Source organism: Rattus norvegicus, chromosome 1 (assembly GCF_021556685.1).
Source record: "Rattus norvegicus strain SHRSP/BbbUtx chromosome 1, alternate assembly SHRSP_T2T, whole genome shotgun sequence".
Classification (NCBI taxonomy): Eukaryota; Metazoa; Chordata; class Mammalia; order Rodentia; family Muridae; genus Rattus; species Rattus norvegicus.
The window spans coordinates 58,904,264-58,910,212 of NC_141534.1; the positions used below are offsets into that span (position 1 = coordinate 58,904,264).

General features: G+C 45.6%; 1 pseudogene; it reads left to right on the forward strand.

The window, feature by feature from the left end:
- Positions 1–1,335: 1,335 nt before the first annotated feature.
- Positions 1,336–2,268, forward strand: Smokyl-ps1 (sperm motility kinase Y like, pseudogene 1; annotated as a pseudogene).
- The last annotated feature ends 3,681 nt before the right edge of the window (positions 2,269–5,949 follow it).

Here is a 5,949-nt window from a genome sequence, read left to right on the forward strand (position 1 = left end):
TTGCTTTGATTATATACATTTGTGTACTCGGATGATTCACTCTATCTCCATTTTCAATGTCCTGCGGTTTCATCTTTTTACATTATTCCTGTTTCTCTATTTATTGAGTACAAGCAATCATTGGCTTAGACTTGATACAAATTTGCCCTTTGTGACACTTTGACTCTTCTGCCTTTGTTTAAGGTTTACTATTCACTGATATTTAACTGCCTTATTCCTTGTCGTTGGTTAATTTTAATTTTCAGTATTTTGCTCTGGAGAGTTGTGGATTTTTGTGGATCACTAGGTCCTGAAATTCAATGGAGTTTTCCCTTAGTGTTGGCTTTTTATATTTGTTTGTTTTGTCTTATACTAAGTCTTTCTCCTCTCATTTCTTTCATCTGACCTTTTTCTTCAAACAATCCATTCACAGTATTGATCAGCTTTGGCCGCCCAATCCTATTGTAGTATGACGATTTTTATTTTCATCATTGCATTTAGTATGTGTGTGCTCTTGGCTTTCTCTTTTGGGGTTGGTTATTTGGCTGGCTTTTACGTATGTTTCTTCATATTTTCCCCCTTTTCATAATTTTACTCTATTTTTCTAGTCTAGTCTTTTCTTTGTTTTTATTTTTTTCTTTTTGTTTGGTTTGTTTCTTTTAGGTTCCACATGTGTAATTTTAGTTCCTGAATTGCTCCATCTTTTTCATTATTTGATTCCTTTTTTGTTATTTTTAGGTAGCATTAGTACTGATAAAATGCCTACAGAGACTTAGGAGGAGTTACCACCTCCTAGCCCCGATCCCAGTATCACTCAGGAGTGAACCTTTCATTCCCAATTTAAAGTATTGAAGACTATTGGAAAAGGAAGCCATGCCAAGGTCCTCCTGGCCCACCACCGGCTCACAGGATCCCCGGTGGCAGTCAAAGTTCTCTGAAAGGACAAGCAGTGGTTCCAGCCAGCCATGAAAGAAGAAAACATAATGAGAAAGATCAACCACCCCAACATTGTTTCTCTCTTACAAGTCATTGAAAACAAAACAAGAATATACCTCATAATGGAGCTGGTGGAAGGCCAACAACTCCACCAGTACATCAGAGAGTCACGGCACATAGAGGAGGATGAGGCTCGGCAAATATTTGAACAGATATTATCAGCAGTGAGCTACTGTCATGGAAAGGGGATTGTTCACCGAGACCTCAAACTGGACAATATAATGATCGATATAAACAAAAAGGTAAAAGTCATTGTTTGGGCTTTGCACCGAAACACAACTTGGACAAATGCTAAACCAGCACTGCGGTGCGTACTCTTTTGGTTCCCCGGAACTCTTCCTTGGACTTCTGTATGACGGGATGAAGAATGACATGTGGACAATAGGAGTGGTCTTGTATTATATGGTAGTGGGAAAGCTCCCATTTGATTCAGTGATCATCCAAGAATTACAAAAACAAGTTGTTGCAGGGGTGTATCCTGCCCCCTGTGGGGTTTCAGAAGAACTGGAGAACTTCCTTAGTCAATTACTAACAGTAAATCCAATGTATAGACCAAAAGCCAGCGAGGTGATGAAACATGCCTGGTTCAAAGAACATGGAAAGGGGTTCACAGGTCATTGTGAAGAACTGCTTCCCCTCAGGCCAGACCCTGAAAATTTGGGTGCAATGAAATGCATGGGATTTCAAGCCTCTGTAATAAAATACTCCCTAATAAAAAGAAAACATAATGAGGAAATTGCAACTTATTGCTTCCTACAACAGCAGGCTCTCCCAGGATATGGTTGCACAGCCCAGGCACATCAAGTGAGTCCCGTTACAGCCCCATTCCCTAGCCTTGATCCTGCTGCTGCTTTTAGATTACAACGAAAGAGGAGTGGAAGCCTGCCAGTTCTTGGCACCTTGCAGGTGTCATTCTCCCACGGTCAAGTATCTCAGTATGGCCAGAAGGCTCATCCAAAAGCAGGCAAAAGAACCACTGTGGCTGGTCGTCTCAGGCCACTACCGATGACACCTACACAGGACCACTATCACAAATGTGCCGTGAGTGTCCCATGCATTCAAACAAGCATCTTCAGTGAGAAGAGTAGCAATAAGGAAATCAAAGAAGACAACCTACTCTCCCATAGAGCCCCATTAGAGGATAAGCCCATCCCCAGCAGAGTCAGGGTCCGGCACAGAGGTTTTAAGGTGTGGACCAGGAATATAGCAAATGCCCTGAAAAATCTTTGTTGCTGCTTGCCAAGGAGAAAGAAACCTCGCCTGGGGCAGAACAGCATCTCACCCGAGAAATGAGCCATAGGGAGAGTCCAGAGAACAAGCATCAGGCATAGCCCAGGTACCTTTGTGCTTTGTCCTTTCCAGTTTGCTCTATGCTCCTCCTTCCTCTTGTCTCTGGTTTCCATTTTCCCCACAATTCTTACCTTGTATCTTCTCTAAGTTCTTTATGAGGTTTCTCCAAAACCAAGCCTCCTGCCTCTTCTTGATTTCTCCTCTTCACAGCAGGGACCCAATAGGATTGATGAGTTCCCCACTCTACAGAGTTGTCTTTTTCCCCTAACCCTTCAGATGGACTCCATCCCCCCCTTAGGCCAATAGCTCCTACAGGGTGAGGACTAGAGGTTCATGGGCTCATGGACTCTTCCATGGGCTACTGGTCCTAGCACATGTGATCATCAATCCCAAGTGCTGCAGAACAGAGTCTTATCTTTTCAAATGTGACATCCCATTCCATTAAGCCTTAAAATTAATAACAAGGTTTGTCATTGAATAAGTATCAACAACCTAGTTTGTGGGTTATTGTTGATGGTCAGAATCCTGGATGCATGCATAGTTTTTTGCATACTGATTTTTTTTGTTCCTAAGGCCTACTGATTGGTAACATTTCTAAATGATTTCTTTCAAAAATCTTAACTGAGAAGTAGAAGAGAAGAAGTAATAAAATAATAAAGCAATCAAAGCTCCAAATGGTAATCTAAGTATTCTACCTCATATTTTTTTTGCTTAGAATAAATTCTTTTTTTCTTTCACAGTGCCATCTTGAAATTCTGTCATATCCTGTGTATAAACAGGTGGTGATTTCAGACACATGGCCAATGAAAAGACACCAGCAGAAGCTACAGCACCAACAGGAGTAACAGCAATAGCACCAGCAGCATTAGCAGTAGCAGAAGGAGGAAGAGGAGGAAGAGGAGGAGGTGGAGGAGGAGGAGGAGGAGGAGGAGGAGGCAGAGCAGGAGGAGGAGGCAGAGCAGGATGAGGAGGAGAAAAATCTGGAGGAGAAGGAATAGGAAAAATGGAATAGGAGGAGAAGAAGGAGGAGGAGAAGGAGGAGGAGGGGTAGGAGGAGGAGGAGGACTTTGCTTCCCTGTCCTGGGATAATTGCTGAATGACTTCTTTTGGAGACAGATACTATGCTGAGCAATGTTTATGAAACAAATTATCAGAATATTAACCATTCATAGAAGACATGTCAATATTCCTGAAGAGGATCACCCCTGGAAGACAGAGTTAGATGGCAGTGCAAGCTGTGCGGAAAGTCCTTAATGAGGACGACTTTCTCAAAGCTGATGATGTAATAGTTCTGAAGGAGCATTTTGTGGGAGTCAGGGTCCCATCTACCTCTGTCTGGGCACACAGAGCTCCTGGCCTTGCATCCTGCCTGAGAGGTGACCTGGATTATTGGCTTCCCTGGTCCCCACACGGTCCTGGATTGCTTGGTTGCCCCTCATTCCTGGTCTACCCTGTGCCTCATGGTGTTTGCAGCTTCTATGGGCTGAATTTAATCAGTGATTCACTGGAGCTGGATCTGAACCCAAACCACAGGGAAGCCCTGGGCACTGAGGACAATAAGAGCAACAGAAAACATCTCCTCTACTGCTTCTCTCTCTGCTCCACAAGGCAAGGCAGCTCTCACACAGGAGGCATCCAGCCTAACTCCCAGCAGGGAGAGTGTGAGATGTCTGTGGATGAGCCCACATTACAGTACGATTCTGTGGGAAGACATCTGGTAGCTTCTGATGCAGCTGCAGCAGTCAGGACACATGGAACTACAGTGGAGGTGAGCTATAGGACCAGGTAGCAAAGAGTCTGATCTGGCGAATGCTGATCTGAATCCCTGGGTGCAGGCAGGAACGGTCACTCTGGGCTACAATGAATGCCAGTCATGGGCATGCAATGTGTCACTAACACTGTGTGTGACCACATTCTCAAAGACTTGTGCAGAAAAAAACAAGTGGTCTTGAGCACTGAGTTTCAGTCCCGACTCATGGGGTACAGGATAGCAGATTGACTTGAGTATGAAATTGCATGAATATGCCCTCTGGCTTCTCCCTCGGCTCAAGATAGATGGGCCCTGAGAAGGCACCATTCATGGGTCCGCAGGAGTAGGGGAGAGCTTGGCATTCATGAGCCACTCCTAACCTTTTCTTGAGCCACTCTGGGGAGGAGATGGCATCATTTGTGAGATGGGCTTATGTGGGACAATATGCTTTGATGTATGGCACAGACTGCTCCCGTCCTTCTTGCTGACAGTTCAGGCACAGCTGTCCTCATCTCAGACACTCCCATGAGGAGTGGTGTTTGGTTCCTGCTTTACAGTTAGGGCAGGAAAACACCTAGGATATGATGGGCCACTGCAGTGAGTACGGGCCACGTGCCTGTCATGTCCTTGCTTACTTGTTTTTTCCTCTTCCTCCTCCTCTACCTCCTCTTCTTCCTCCTCCTCCTCCTACTCCTATTCCTCCTCTACCTCCTCCTCCCCCTCCTTCTCCTCCTCCTTCTCCAACTCTTCCTCCACCTAATTTCAGGAACTACCCAGAGACCTTCACAGGAGTGTAGTTCATGCTAATCAGAATGCAGGGCTGGAGATCAAATTCTGGGTAAGGTCTCAATCCAGCCCTGTTTGCTCCCCCACACACCTTCCCTACCTGAGATTTCCAAATTGCGTTTTCAGGGTCGTGGAGAATCCTCTACAGTTAGCCCTGCCGATACAGCCAGTTTCTTGGGAACACTGGGTTTAGCAGGAATCCTCTCCATCAGGCTCAGAATCTTAGAGTGAGTGAGAGGGCTTGCTGAGTGGCACACCAGGACCAGAAAAGTGTAGAGCCCTCCAGTGGTAGACTTGAAGTACTGCAGGAGTTTATTTTCTGATTTCTTCATCTCTACCTTGTTCTAAAGCCTTTTAAGGGACCCATAGGGACCTAAGAAACTTGACTTTGGACCCCCATAGCGCAACAGAGAGACTAAAGCAGCAGCCCTGTGAAACTTCTGCAGGGGACAGTGTGGACTCTGTGTTTATAGAGTGACTCTGGACTGGCATGTAGGCTGACTGACCAGCCAGTCACAGAGAGCTAGGGACAGTTAGATTCTTGGAGGAGAGAGCATGAGCGGCAGACACAGCAGAGTCGAGGCCTACAGAGGAGCCAGCTCATTTAATAGAGAAGCATATGCCCTCCCAAAAGGCTGTCAGCTCATGACACTGCACTGAAGACCTGACCCAGTAACATGCCTCATTTACACATCACCTACCTGTGCCTTGTGTAGGGTCCTCAGGTTAGATCCTAAAGTCCATCATGACTTTAAAGCAGAAGTTTGTACATCACTGCAATGTGGAGGCTACTCTCAGCTGATGGGACCCACACAGTCTGTGGACAAGTTTGCTTAAGTGAAAGTTGGCCGTCCTTGAACTCTCTGGTCTTCCAGGGTAGTGTGTGTTGACCACATGCAGAGCCATTCCTGAAGGACATAAGTGCCAAAATTCAACAATAGGGAGAGAATCCTATACTGGATGGAAGCACTCGGCTCAGTGTGGACACAAAGACATCCTATGCCATGGCATGGAGGCTCCCAAGAACTTCTAGGATCAATGTGAGGCACACAAGAGCCCACAGTGCAGCCTGGGAGAACATTAAAGTATCTGGAATTATCAGGGACCCTAAGGTATGTTGGGCAGGATATGGAGCTGATGCATGCTGG